Here is a 15,331-nt window from a genome sequence, read left to right on the forward strand (position 1 = left end):
CACGGTAACATTTTTTCCCTCTCTCTCTCTCTCTCTCTCTCTCTCTCTTTCTCTGTGTGTGTGTGTGTGTGTGTGTGTGTGTGTGTGTGTGTATTTTCAATCCCTGTCACCCATTTCCTCCCCTGCTATCACCCTCACACCTCACACAAGAACTACACACCCCACCCACACATTCAGTGGAAACCTTTGAGCCCCTGATTCACCCTTGGTGTTCTTTGAGTTGTATCCTTTCTTCCCGGAAGAAGGCAGATCTCCCCAGCCCGCTTCCTCTACTCCTGCCTGTGGGTGCTGACACACACTACCCTCTGAGGCGCAGCCCACCCACCTCAGACCATAGCAGTGATTCTGTTATTTTCAGCAAATAAATCAAGGGCTGATCCCCTTTGACTGAGTTCACTCTTCTTTTTTTCTCTTTTGGCTTTTTGGGTCACACCTGGAAATGCACAGGGGTTACTCCTGGCTCTGCACTCAGAAATTACTCCTGGTGGTGCTCAGGGGACCATATGGGATGCCGAGGATTGAATCTGGGTCTGCAGCATACAAGGCAAACACCCTACCCGCTATACTATCGCTCTGGCCCCCTGAGTTCACTCTTGAATTTTTCCTCCTGCTATGAATTCCTCAGCACGCTCCACATCGTGCAAAATGAGAGGGCATCCTGAAGCCTGACTGACCGGCCACAGCTGATGCTGTAAAGAGTTGACCTTTTCAGGAATTTCCCCCCTCACTCTCTAGTATAATTGTGGCTCAGTTCGAATCAGCCTCCAGCAGCAACGGCGGTTTTTTGTGAGCCAATGTCTCCAGCACGCAGCCTGCATGATAAACTTCCTCCTGCTATTCCAATGTGGGACTGGGCACTCTGGGTTCTTGGCAGTGGACAGCGGAAGGGCAGCTGGTCCTGTAAGCATCACACTGACCCTGAGCCTGGGGGTGAGAGCAGCAGGTTCTCACAGTGACTGCTACCCTGTCCCACTAACTCAGTTATGGGAACCTCTTCTGTGAGGGCTTTAGGACTGGCTGGGCACCACCAGGAAGGCTCCTTCACTTTCCTTTGGCCTGTCTGGTTCCTCAACTTTTTGGGGGCTCAGTTAAAATGTTTCCTTCAGAAGAACCTCCCGGAAGCCTGCAAACCACACCTTCATTCTCTCTCCTGTTTCTATCTCTCCTTCATTCTCTGGGAAACTGCTGGCTCCATGGTGGGTCCATTCCTGCCTAACTCCTCCCCAGACTATACAGCAGGGCCCATGCTTTGCCTCATGCAAATATTAAACGAGTCACTTCTGTCAGGGGTTGTTCCATGTCCCACTCTCACACACACTGAACTTCTACTTCTTGAAAGTATTGAAATAAAGTTCTAGAGCCAGAAGGGCACCACTGCTGCCTGGGTGCCATGCTGGCAAAGTCTGGTGACTTGACATGCCTGTGGATGATCTGCTTTACTCGACATGGCACGTCTTGTCAGCCAGTTCTCACACAGCAGCCAACTCTGACATCTGTGCTTATTTCCTGTTCTTATGCATTATCTATTTTCCCTCTTCCTTCTTCCTTCTTCTTTGTCCTTTAAAAGTTTTCTGCGCAGCACCCCATTTTTGCAGTCCTATATACTCTTGGGAATGGAGATTGCCTACTTCATGAAGTGTTAAATGAAGTTTGTATCACATAAATAGCTTCTTTAATCATTTTTTAATAAAGGCATGGACTTAGACAAGTCTAAATTAATCTGTCTATTCCCAGCCTCTAGGCTCTGCCTGGCGAGGAGCAAGGAGTCAATAAATATTTGTTGAAATAGTGAAAGTAAGTCTGTGCTGGAGACAGGACTTCTGTGAAGTTGTTTGCTTTGTAACAGAGGACAAAGCCTGCAGCCACAGGAATGAAGCTCTGACAGCAGAATTTCAGGGCCCAGAAACCCTGGTGCAGAAGCTTCCTCTCCTGCTCAGAGCCCGCAGGAGGAAGGGCAGGTGGAATTTTCCATTCGTGGCTTTCCGGAGCAAAAGCAATCCCATGCTCTCCGGAAAGCATCGGTGTGTCAAGGAAACAAATCTATTTCCCTCTGGCTTTCTGGTGGGAGGCGCACGCTCCGTCCTGCCAGGCTTCCTGCCCTACTTCTGCCTGACAGAGGTTCCTGATGTCCTCGTGAATAGGAAGCCCATGGCCTGGCTGCTTCCATCTTTGACCCCACAGCCTCCTCCCCCGACCTGCCCTCCCAGATTTTCTCTTCCTCACAGTTCTAGACTCTGGAAGACTAAGATGAAGGTGTTGGAAGATGTGATTTCTTTGGTTTATTATTTTTTTGTGGGGGGTACATTCATCAGTGCTTGGGGGCTACTTCTGGCTCAGTGCTTGAGGGGGCCGTGTTAATGCTCAGGGAACTGTGCAGTGCCAGCGATTGAACTCAAAATGTCTTGTAGAAAGCGTTCCCTGGGGATAAAGCCCTCTCTCTGGCCCCAGATTTGGTTTCTGTGAGGTCATTTTCTTGACCCGTAGAAGGTCACTTTCTTGCTGGGTCTTAATACTGTCCCTCCTCTATGTGCACTCACATCTCTTCCAATCCCTCAGAGTGGGTTAGGACCACCCCAGTAGCCTCATCCACTCTGTTTCCCCTTTACCAGCACTACCTGTCAGTTCAGCCACATTCTGAGGTGCTGGGGGCTTGGGCTTCAATACGTGTGGAGGGACTTACATTCAGGATGTCAAAGATGGCAGACTGAAGCATATGATGCGTTAGGGCACATCAGAGCTGAAACTGCATGAAATAAAGGGAAGCAAGAATAGAGAGAAAGGCATGTGCAAAGGCCCTGAGATCAGAAGGGGTGCAACTGGCATGCAGGTGCTGCAGGAGGTTGGGGCAGGAGCTCCGTGGCTGCAGAGAGGAGAGGGGCAGATGTTAGATGAGGCGTGGTTGATGAACGCACAGGAAACTGGTGAATCAGTGCATATCCCCACCTCTATAAACACCTGGCTCAGTGCCTGTGCTGTGCAGATGGGGAAACTGTGACCTGGCAGGGGAAGGGCCTTCTCAGGATTCACAGGGTATGAGTGAATATTGGATCTCTTTAGCACACTTCTCTGGGGAAAGTGGAGGCTACACAGTCCTCTGCACCTGTGCTCATCCTGCTCTATTTCCTGCCTGTTCCAGCTGTGCTGTCTTCTGCTCCTGGGCTGCCCCAGGTTCCTTTCTGCCACAGGGCCTTTGCACACACAGTCCTCATCAGGAAAGCTCCTTTCCTTTCCTTTGACCCAACTAGTTCCTGATCCTTCTGGGGGCTCAGTTTAAAAGTTCCCTTCAGAAAAACCTCTGGGAAGCCTCCAAACCAAGTCTTCATTCTCTTCTCATGTTTCTATTACTCCTTGACTCCTCAGAAAGCTTCTGGCTTTATGGTGTGTCTGTTCCTGCCTAACTCCTCCCCAGACTCTGGGCTCTTTGAGGATAGGGACAGAGTGTGGGAGACGGGGATGGGGAGGGCAGGAATAAACAATGTGGAAGGTTTCATCCCTTGAATGAGACAGACTCAGGGCGAGGGGCTCCCAGGAGGTCCCTGCCAGCCCCCGAGTCTGCTGTGGTGCTCTGGAAACTGTCACCATGATGACTCTGTCGCAGCCCCCCTGCCTCTTATCTGGCCTATATTCCTCTCCCTTCCACTCAGCACTTCCTCAGGAAGATCATAACATTTTTACATCACCAGGGCCTGGAGACGCCCACAGATCGATGTTCCCCTGAAACATCAGGCAGAAGCACCCCTCCCTGTGTGTTCCAGAAAATCCCACCCAGAGGAAAGTCATTTGGTTCTTTGCACATTGGATAGGATATGTTCCTTAGTGGTTCTCCTTTCTGGTGCCCCCCCCACCCCCACCCATGAGGTTCTCCCTGGCAGGCATAGGAGCCTAGAAGCTCCACCTGTGCGTCCGAAGGCCCACCTCTCTCCGTAGAAGCACAGAGAAGCTCTTAACACCATGTGTTGAGCAAATGTGTTCTCCGACTGGCCTGGAGGACTGCAGGTTTCTGCTGAGCCCTTCCTTCCTCTCATGTGGCCTTGCCTTCAACCTTGGATAGTCCAAGGCATCCATCTTCTCTTGTTCACCATCCAACTCTCCGCTGCAAGTTCAGAGCCATGGAGAATGCCTTAGGCATTTCTCACAGGAACCCTGGGACTCTGGGGGACTAGTTTTGGCTGGATCCCTCCAGCCTTCATTGTCTTCCTGCCTCCAATCAGAAGCCCACGTGTAGATTCTGGCTTCTCTGAATTGCCTTCCAAGTCCTCCCAACTCTCCTCTCCCGGACTCTAGTGGAGCAGGGGGTTGCCGTGTGTTCCTCAGGACCTTCGCTTCTCTCTCAGGAACAGGCTCTGCTATGTGACCAGTGGACATGTGGAAGGGGTCATGAGCTGTAAGAACTGAGTTTGGGCTCATCTGCAGTCGTCTCCCCTCAAAGGAGCAGAAAGCTTATCTGAAAGGTGCCGACAGAGAGATGCAGAGCGAAGAGAAGGAGAAAGAGACAGAGTTCCAGGAGGACAGTGAGCCCTGCTCCAGCTGTCCCTGAAGTGAGTTTCATGCCCCGAACGATCCAGGCAGAGCTTTTGCTTGATCTTTCTGGATTCTGCCAAGGGCTGGGGTTGACCTGCAGCCTTCACCTGCAGTACTGCCAGACGTAGTTCTAGTGGCCTCTGCATGCAGTTGGCAGTGTCCCTGTTAAAGTAAAAGAGGTTCAGCCTAAAACAGGTACTGAGCTAGGAGCAGAACCAAAATCCAGAAGAAGGAAACGTGGAGGGGAAGAGGGAGAAAGCAGAGCTGAGTGATGGGCAGCGAGCACTGAAGGATGGGACTAGCAGTCCTGTGTCTGCCTGCCCCACTGGAGCTGAGGGTCTGTGCCCACTGTCCTGATTCCGGGTGTTCCAAGTGGCCCAGGGAACAGTGAGGTAAGGCAAAGTTGTTTACTTTATAAAGCTCTTTACTTCCATGTTACAAAGATACTGAGGCCCAAAGAGGAGAGTTGACTTATTTCCTAAGGTCACACAGCTAATTAGGGATGGGGTTAGGATCCTCTCTCTCTCTCTCTCTCTCTCTCTCTCTCTCTCTCTCTCTCTCTCTCTATCTATCTATCTATCTCTGTCTCTTTCTCTTTCTTTCTTTCTCTATTCCTTTCTTTCCTTCTTTTTAAATTAAATCACCATGCGCTACAATTACAAAACTTTCATGTTTGAGTTACAATGATCGAACACCAGTTCCTCTACCAGTGTACATTTTCCACCACCAATGTCCCCAGTATCCCTTCCTCCTCCTTCCTTCCTTCCTTCCTTCCTTCCTTCCTTCCTTCCTTCCTTCCTTCCTTCCTGAAACTTTATTTAAACACCGTGATTTACAATGTTGTTCATAATACAGTTGTTTCAGGTATTCAATGTTCCAACACCAATTCCAGCACCAGTGTAAGCTTCCCTCTACCAAAGTCCCAAGTTCCCCACTAACTCCCTGAGGCCTGCCCCCTTAACAGGCACGGGATAGTTTACTTTATATCGCTAGTTACAACTTACATCTCACAATGATGTTGCTAAAGTCATTGCCTGAAGATTTACTGAGCTGGAAGGTCTAGTGGAGCCTTCTGTGTTATTATTTTCACTCACTGAGCTTCTGTGTTTATTTTTCACTCACTGGGCTTCTGTGCAACTTTCCCATCTAATTCGCTGTGCTCTTATTGGGCTCTCAGTACTGTGAGATTTGGAAATGGTGTATGGCTGTGCACTCAGGGGGCTGTGGGAACTGGGAAGACCCAGCAGGCGTCTCTCTGAGAACAGTTGTGGAGCTGAGCGGTCTCTAAGGCAGAGGAAGTCAGGTGTAGGTAGGGTACTGAGTAGGTAGGGTAGGTAGGGCAGGAACTCATCCCACCCCCATCTTGAGAAAGATCCAGAGATCTCAGCCAGGAGAACAAGCTTACCCAGGATGCTCAGCTGCAGCTCCTGGGATCTTCTTTCCTATAATCAATATTTTATCTCTTAATTTTCTCTAAAAAAATTGCTGTCCCTCCCACCCATTTTCTTGCTGGTGTTGTTAAGTGGCAAAGACTTTGGGTTTCACAAAAGCCTGGGTGTGATGTGCACAGTTGTACTTCTTGTGTGTGTGTGTGTGTGTGTGTGTGTGTGTGTGTGTGTGTGTGTGGTAGCTAGTAGGGAATCAAACTCAGGTCCTCAAATGCAAGGTATGTGCTCTGCCCCTGAGTCACATCCCTGGCCCCTCATAAACCTTCCAGCTGTAGTGCATTTCGGCATTGCTCTCCTTTGGTTGCGGGCCTTGCAAACGTGCTCATCAGTGTTGTGCTTTTAGCTGACACATCACTAGTTAGAGGTCTTGTGCTTGCCAGGGGTCACTGTGGTGCTCACACATTCAGGGGCTTCACTTTCTGGTGCTCATACTTGTTCCTGTGGTGCTTACACATATCCAATGTGACTCTGAGGATCACAGCAGGGCTTCCAGGTTCAAATAGCAGAGCTGCTGAGATTGTGCTCACTGCATGTGGGGCACCAGGGATTTGAACTTGTGACCACATGCTTGCAAGGCAACTGCTCTAAGCCACTGTGCTATTTCCTGGACTCAGAGGCAAGGTTTGAACCAGGGTCTATCCAACTCTAAACCCCAAGCTCTTCAGAGATCCCTCTAAACCACTAGGGTTAGATATGGTGAGAATAACAATCTCAGAATTAGTTCTTATTCGGATAAAAGAGAAAGTTGAAGCACCTCCCCGGAACCCCTTGACACTGTGTTAAGATCATAGATTCTGAAGACCTCTTGGGGGCATTCCTCAATCTCTGGCTGCACCTTCTTCATTTTGAGGGATGACCCCCACCCCACACACACACCAGATACTCACAACAGGCACCCCTAGGTGTGTCACTTGACACAGGTATTATTTCCCGCTGAGGCCAATAAAGACCCTGCAGGCTCACAGCTTTCCTCACTCCCTTAACTACCTAGAAAAATAAAAATTGGGGGTATTATATTGCCCAGAATTAGGGTTTTTACCAGAAATAACGTTTCTATCAGAGTCCTCTCTGTATGGTGGGGTAAACATCTGATAATAGAGACCTGGCTCTTGTTACATGAGCACCACCCCCATCCTGCGTACCCCTTTCTTGTCTTTGAAGGCCCATCACCCTGTGCCCTTCCTGAGCTCAGGATGTGATGATGGGTGGGAGTAAATTTGATTGCTTTCGTCTAATCTGATGTCAGTGCTGCTCTGCCAGCCACAGAAGAATCCTGAGGGATGGGGGTTAAGATTCACTGGCCCCTCCATAGTGTCCTTAGTGGCCCCTTTCTACCCCACATGTTACTCATCCCCTTCATCAACATCATCCTGTGAGACCGTCCCATCCCACAGAGAAACTATGTGTGGTTGGCTCCCACACCGTCACCTCTCCTGGGCCCTGCTCCCTGCTGACTGCACTGCTTCCCTGGGTGTCTGATAGACCTACACACACACACACACACACACACACACACACACACACATGCACGCACCTTTGTTGAGATGTGATTGATGTAGAACACCGTGTAAGTCTATGTTAGGCTCAAGTGCAATGGTCTGATATACATAAATATTGTAAAATGGTGACCACAGTCAGGTTAGCTAAGATATTCGTCATGTCAAAGAATTACAGTGGTATATGTGTGCATGGGGTGTGTGTGCGAAAATTGAAGCTTTACTCTGTGGGGCCCCGGGAGGACTCAGATATAGCCTTCGTTCCTGCCTGGCAAACATGAGTCCAATGAGGCTGTGAGTTTCAAGACCCGGTCTGACTCCCCATGCCCAATCCTGGCAGCTCTGCTGTTTGGGATTTCCCACACCACCACAAAGCAACCAACTGTGTGTCACTCTGGGAGAGTCCCTCACTCTAGTACTAGTGCATGACCCCCGGTCATGTTCAACACAGAACAGCAATGGGGGAAGGGCGCAAAAGGATGCTCTTAGCCATGTCCACGTCCCCAGTGCAGTTTGCTTAGCTATTGTCAGCACACTGTCCATTAGCGCCCAGAAACTCACTGCCCAGCATCTCCCACTCCCAACCCCCAGTCCTCAGCAGCCACTACTCTGCTCCCGTTTCTTGCCTTCTTTGTTTCTTCCTTCTTGATTCCACCTGTAAGTGAGACCATATAGTCCTTGTCTCTCCCTGACTTATTCCACTTCACCAAACGCCTTCAAAATCCATCCATATTGTTGCAAGTGGCGGGATGTGCTCCTTTTTATTCACATAGCTCAGCAATATTTCATTAACACACCTCACATTTTCCTTATCCATTCATCTGTCAGAGAACACTTAGGCTGTTTGCATGTCGAGGTGGTTGTGAGTAATGCTGCAATGAGCACAGAGTGCAGATAACTCTTCTAGATAGAGATTTCATTTCCTTCAGATAAATACCCTGGGGTGTGTGTGTGTGTGTGTGTGTGTGTGTGTGTGTGTGTGTGTGTGTGCTGGGCCTCTAGGGGGCCTGATTTTACACCTCCGTGGCTTCCGTAGTGACCGCCCCAACCTTTGCTTCATGAACAGTGTGCAAGAATCCCCTTTCTCCGAATCTTCTCTGCTCGGACCCTTGCCCTCCTCCCATTTCAGACCCACCTCACGCCCACCCACTCTTACTGGCCTCTCACTGCTTAGTCCTCTCCAGACCGAGACTCAGGTATGATCTCACACCTCAGACCCCATCCAGGAGCGGGGGGTGCAAGGCGTCCAGATGGCCTGCTGAGCCCTTGTTTCACTGGCACTGAGTGTAGACTCGTGGGGATAACGTAGGTCACAGGTGGACTGCTTTAGGCCCTTCTGGGTTTCTTTTTCATTTTTCTGCTTTGCTAAAAATTTTATTTAGAACACATTTGCAGAAAGGTTGCAAAAAATGATGTAGAGTGACTCTGAGAATATGCCCACACATGGCCACCATCTACTTAACCTCCCATGCGACCATGATCCAGAGACACACAAATGAATCTCAAACCCGAAAAACTTGCTGCAGAGATGGCTCTGGACCTTGCAATAGGCAATTTTTGCCGGGCCATTCCAGTTGGGGGAAGGTGCTGTCCATCCACCTGCCCTCTAGGAGTCCTGGCGGCCGCCATCTTCTAGAACTCAGCAAAAAGCTCCAGGTATAAGTGGCAGTGGTGGGAAATGTCAGACCTCATGGGACAGGGGAGGAATTGATCCTTCTCCTTTCCCCTACCCTGATGGGACTTGGAGAATATGCTCACACAGAGCCACTGTCTACTTAAGCTCCCACGCGGCCATGAACCAGAGACACACAGATGAATCTTGGACTCGAGCAAGTTGCTGCAGGGATCTTTTCAGACCCTAATTATTAAAATTTTAGAATTCCTAGAGCGTGTGTCTGCTCTCATGGTCATGCAACATCGTATTGTATCCATAACAAGCACTACAAAACACATTATCTACATTGCCTTTTCAGCAGGTATGAGTGGCCGTGGGACTAGGCTCAAATATCGAAGGTAACCAAAGTAGAGAAAGAGAGTATTGTGCAAATTGTCTGCCACACAGGCAAGGGTAGTTGTGGAATGGGGTGGGGGATACTGGGGAATTTGGTGGTGGAAAACGCGCATTGGTGAAGGGATGGGTGTTTGATGATTGTATGAATAAAGCACAAACATGAAAGCTCAAACATGTACCTCACCGTGAATCAATAAAAAGGGGGGAAATGATGTAGAGTCTCCATAAAACTTACATCTCATTTCCCCTATTATTATTTATTTATTTAGGTCTTTTGGGGTGGGGGCAGGGGATGCCACATCTGGCTGTGCTCAGGGCTTACTCCTGGCTCATGGATCACTCCTGGCAGACTTGGGGGACCATATGGGGTGCCATTGATCAAATCCTGGTTGCTGTTGTATTATCCCTTGAGCCGTTATTATTAAAATGATTCCATTATTGTTACTGTGTCTGGCATATCGAATACTCTCGGTAGCTTGCCGGGCTCTCCGAGAGGGGTGGAGGAATCGAACCTGTGTCGGCCATGTTGGCTGCGTGCAAGGCAGACGCCCTACCCGCTGTGCTATCACTCCAGCCCATTATTATTTTAAAAAACTGCTAATTTTTTTAAAGGAAAAAAGAACAATGGGAAAAAAATACCCCAAACCCACATATTGGCCTTGTCACGAATTATCAGATCTGGCACATGAGGTACGGAATGGGCCTGGCCATGAGGGGACTGGGCCTATCACCACCCCAGCCACCACACAACCACACACACACACACACACACACACACACACACACACACCCCATACTTGTGTGGTCATATCTTGCTGCCTGCTTTACACCAACATATTCCCTGATTCATGCCCTGGGTTAGAAACCAGGGCATTAAAGGTTCCCAACTGTGGAGAGAGAGAATCTTAGAATCATGTCTTAGTTGAGAGAACCTGAGGACATGCTCATTGACTCATCAACACTGTCTCAGTGTCCCTGTGGGTAGTGCTCCATGTGGGGTGCTGTGACAATTCTGCATTTATCAGGGTGGGGACAGAGAATCTTGAAGCAGAAGGGGTATTAGCTGTAGTGGAACAAGTCCCTCAAATCTAATGCCTGCCCAAGTGTCCTGTCTCTCATCTGATGCCTGCAAAGAGGGTTTCTTGTCCAGCCCTGGGGACATACAAGGAACCTGGGTGCCAGCATAATGCCCAAAAACTGCTGTAGGAAAGAAGGCACCACGTCACCTCTTCTTGCTGGAAGAAGTGAGCATGTGTGCGTGTGTGTATATTTGCATGAAAGTGTGTGTGAGCATGTGTGAATGTGTGTGTGTGTGTGTGTGTGTGTGTGTGTGCATAGTGTCTAAGCTGCTGTTTATTTCTTAGCTCTGCTCTGCTGGAGGGAAGGCAGAAGTTAGAGAGGAAAATCTGTCCCATGTCAGGAGATGAGCTTCAAATTGCTGAGTGACCTGGAATTGATTCATTAGCTCCTCAAAGGCACCATGTCCTGACCTTCTTACTTTCATTCTAAATCCCCCGTATCCATCCAGGCAATATCCCTCACAGGGAAACTTGCAAGGAAGCGTCCTCCCAGCCCCTGCAGGAGACAGGGCTTCTGATGCCATCTCCCAGGTGGCAACTTTGAGGTTGTATGGGGTCCTGCCCTCTCCTGATGTGGCCTAGAGCCCTTGGGGCTCAGTGGTCCTGGGAGACACAGAGAGCCTGGCTTCTGCTGCCAGCTGGGAGACACCTCCTGGGACTCATGTCTCCGTTTGACAGTGGAGGAAGGGAATGATCTTCAGAGGAACCTGCCCAGATGCACAGTGCATAGAAAAGTGTGAAACTTGTCGGGAGGACGGGGCCCAGGCAGGGAGGACCATGGGAGCTCTGGGGTGGGCTCCAGGCTCAGGGAGACCCTGCAGAGGAGAAGGGGCTGGGGGATTGGCAGCAGACAGAAATGTTAGGGAGAGGAAGTTCTGAAGGGCTCAGGCATCTTTTCTGTGCCTGAGTCCCCCAATAAATCCGCCATAGGTGTCAGCAAGAAAGCAGATTTATTCCTGAGCTCGCGGGTTCTTGAGAATTGTGTGAAAGGTCTGCATACAAAACTCAGAGAAGTTAGAGTTTATTGTACAGTTCAAGTTGTTGGGTCTGGGTCCCTTGGAATGTCCAGGTCTCTCCTTTCACCCGTGCCTGACATCATGGTCCTTATTGGTGATGCCTGATCCAGAGCATAGCGTCAAACATCCTGTCTCAGACATCTGCTCTCCTCCAGTGCAGGCTGGCCTGGTCTTGTCAGCACACCATTCTCGGTCCAGTGTACACTTTCCTAGTCTAAAATCTGCAGCTGGGACCCTGTTACCTGTGCCCCTTGCTGGTCTTGCTGCTCTGTAATCTATCACTGTGCCTCAGGGGATGGCTTCTGTATGAAGCAGGCAGGCAGGTAGACAGGGAAGGGGCCCCTCCATGGCAATGAATTCCTGGGTAGCAATACAACCACTAGCTCCACTGCTGCAAAAACCCACCATGTGGACCCAGGAAATAAGGCCTAGTAAGACCTTTACCTGGTGCCAGCACAGACCAGAGAAGGCTGGATCTCCCTCTGAGAGAAGCTCCAGCAGGAACAAAGGCCAGGAAAGGAATTTCAAAGTAGACCATCAACTACTCCCAAGTCTTCCTCTTGGCAACCATCCCAGAATGGGACTCTCACCCAGGTAGAAAGCGCTACGTGGGTCAGCTTGGGAGAAACCCTATAAAAACCAACGTGAGCAAAGAAAGTGAGCGCGTGTGCCCAAGCCCGTGTGCTGCCTGTGCCCATGTGTTGTTGCTGAGCATATGTGGTGCCCGAGCACACATGGTGCCTGAGCACATATGTCATCCACCTCTCTCCTCTTGAGATGTGCACTTTTATACCTTCATATCTAATTCTGGCTTATATTTAATGTGTTCCGGGGATTCCTTTCTACTCTGGAGAACCCATTTTATCTTGAGCACTTTATTCTCTCTCTCTCTCTCTCTCTCTCTCTCTCTCTCTCTCTCTCTCTCTCTCTCCCCTCCCTCCTCAAAACTTCCAAATAAAATCTGTTCTACTCCCCTACTCATCTTCTCCTGAAATTCTTCTCTGAAAGAAAAGACTCAGGTAAGGTCTCGATCTGACTCTCCTTCCCTGGCTCACAGTTCTAGATTGCCCCAGCCGTTCGTTCCTGGTGGCAGAGGGAATAGGGAGAAAGAGGCAGATTCCCTTCTCTCCACCTTTCTCTTCCCCACTTTACATTAGGCAGTCACCTGGGACCCCATTGGCATCCCTTAGTCTCCGGCCCTGGCTAAGTGAGATTCCCACACTCCCACCATCTGTCTGGGTGTGGGTGAGGAGGCAAAGAGGAAGTTCTCTAGCTGGCAGTTTCCTTTTATTTCCTACTATCTCCCACCCCATTCCCTATTTTGACTGGATGCCTTTTTGGCGGGCCTCAACCCCACTGTACAATAATGAGGCAGAGACCCGAGGGAAGGACTGTCCGGGATTGAAGGACAAGGTTTGAGGCTGAGCCTTGGTCCAGTCCCCAGGAGCAGGGGCTCTGAGGATGAACTGGGCCAGGCAGGGGCCTGAAGCACAGAAGGGCCCTGTAGGTTTGTTCCTATGCAGTGAACCACAGTGAGATGCCTAGCTTTGCATAGCCCAGGACACAGTGCCCCCTACCTCCCAGGGATTGGAACAGCAGGTCCTGAGGACACTGTGCCCCATTTTACCTGGGAGCAAACAGGCTCTCAGGGATGAAATGAGGCTCTTAGGCTGGCACAACTTGGGAGAGGCAGATACCCATCTGCCCCCTCTGGTCTCAGCCCATCGGGGGCTCCCCTGGGGAAGGCATGAGACTGGTGAGTGTGTGCAACCGCTAGGTTCTCCCCAGCTCTCAATCCCCCGACATGGGCTGGCCAGTGTTCTCTTATTTAAATTACAATGGACAGTTCGCATCCTCAGGGCTGGACACAGAGAAATGGTCTTGACGACCTGGATGGACAGGAAAGAGGTGCTGTTGGGGGGAGGGGAGAGAGGAAGTTTGGTTCCTGGAGGCTGGGATAAAGGGAAAGAGATGAGGACCCAGGTACCCTGGGCCATGGGGTCCCAGCCCAGATCCCCACTACCAAATCCTGGGGACCAAGGCCATTAGCCTCTCCAGTCCAGTTCCCTCTGGAAGCTCGGTCCTGCAGGGTTTCTGGTGCGTTGCTGCATTTTCTCTGATGCTAACTCCCAGTCCCTTCCATTCTCCCACTCAGGCAAGCTCTCCCTCCCCTCCCCCGCCAGCCTGTGGGGTGGGAGAAATCATTCCCCTAATAGAAACCCCAAGGTCAGGATAGTGCCCTGGGCAAAACAGTTTAGGTCTTTTAGAATATAGAGGGCACGCAAATGTTTGCCCATGGGCATGCAAATGTGAGTCCAGGTAAAAATAGAATAAATGAGGGCATGTGCCCCAGGAAAGGATACGGAAAAAAAACTGATAGGGTCTTTTAGAGGTAGAGGAACCATGGGTGAGCCTCTGCTCTTAATGTCCCTATTGAATTTTGATGTGCTTACGCACTGTCCTTAATGTCCCTGTCAATTAAGCAATGTTGGGAGCCAGGGTCGTGGAGCGTATTATATGGAACAAATAGTGAGCCTGTGAGCTCACTGATGGTTGTCCAGAGACCCTAAAGCTTGGGCAGTCCTTTGTGTGTTTGTCCGTCTCTGTGACCAACCCCCTACAGCTGGACAGAGGTCGAAGTGTCCATCTGAATGGCTTTATTGTGGTAAATTGCCACTAGGCAGTTATACTGAGCCTCCCCCCCTGCCCTGGCTGCCCTGTTTATCCTCTCCGGAGAAACACCACTGCCCCCAGAATTCTGCCCCCTCCCCGACGCTGGGTTGTCTGTCCTGCTCTCCCCCCATGGCGTCTTCATGTGAGAGATGTGCAGTGAGCCTCACTGAAGAGTAGGCCCAGCATGGTCCTCTGGGGGAGAAACAGAGGACCCTGGTCCCAGAGGACTTTCTTTTCTGGGGTGGGGAGGACTAGAGGGACAAATGGGGGTGGGAAGGGGGAGGAGCAGGAGGAAAAAGGGGGGAGGGGGGAGGAGCAGGAGGAAAAAGGGGGACCAAGGTGACTTCACCAATGCTGTCAATGATGCTTGAGGGTCAGTCAATGGGAAGGCATGTGATGGTGGGAAAGAGCTTTGCTGGTGATCTGTGGGGGTCCCCAGGGAACTTAGGTGAAGTGGGGAGGAGAGAGGTGGCAGTTTTGAGAAGGAAACCTACCGCGTTCTCTCTGTCACCCCTGGAAGTGCTTAGGGAAATCCAGGACTGATAAAGTCTTTTTGAAGCTCCTAGGGCATAGACTTCAAAGTTTGGCCAGTCCTACAAGGTGGCCATTAAGCTGCACCTGATGTCCACTTGTTCTGCACGGTGTGGGAGTTGATCCTTATTGATCTAGGCAGACAGGCAGATAGGGAAGGGCCCTTCCCCAGGCGATGGCAGTAAATTTCTTGGGAAGTAATAGCTCTGATGTTGCAAAGGCCAACCTTGCAGAAAACAGGAAGCAAGGCCTAATAAGACCCTCACCTGGTGCCAGCAACGGACCCTGAGGAGATTGGACCCCTCCCCATGAAGGAAATTCCTTGAATACCCTTGGACTTCTTCCTTAATCCAATTAACTTTAGTGATACAGCCCAGAGAAGACTTCAGAACATTCCAGATCAAGACATCCTGAGAAGATACTCTATAAAAGCCACCTTGAACAAAGGAGGGGTGTGCATATGCTGCCCAAGCCCATGTGCTGCTTGTTCTACGTGGCTGAGCACATCTGGTGCCTGAGCATGTGTCTCCTGCATCTCCCCTCTTGAGATGTGGAC

Source organism: Sorex fumeus, unplaced genomic scaffold (genome assembly GCF_029834395.1).
Source record: "Sorex fumeus unplaced genomic scaffold, SorFum_2.1 ptg000047l, whole genome shotgun sequence".
NCBI classification, from domain to species: domain Eukaryota; kingdom Metazoa; phylum Chordata; class Mammalia; order Eulipotyphla; family Soricidae; genus Sorex; species Sorex fumeus.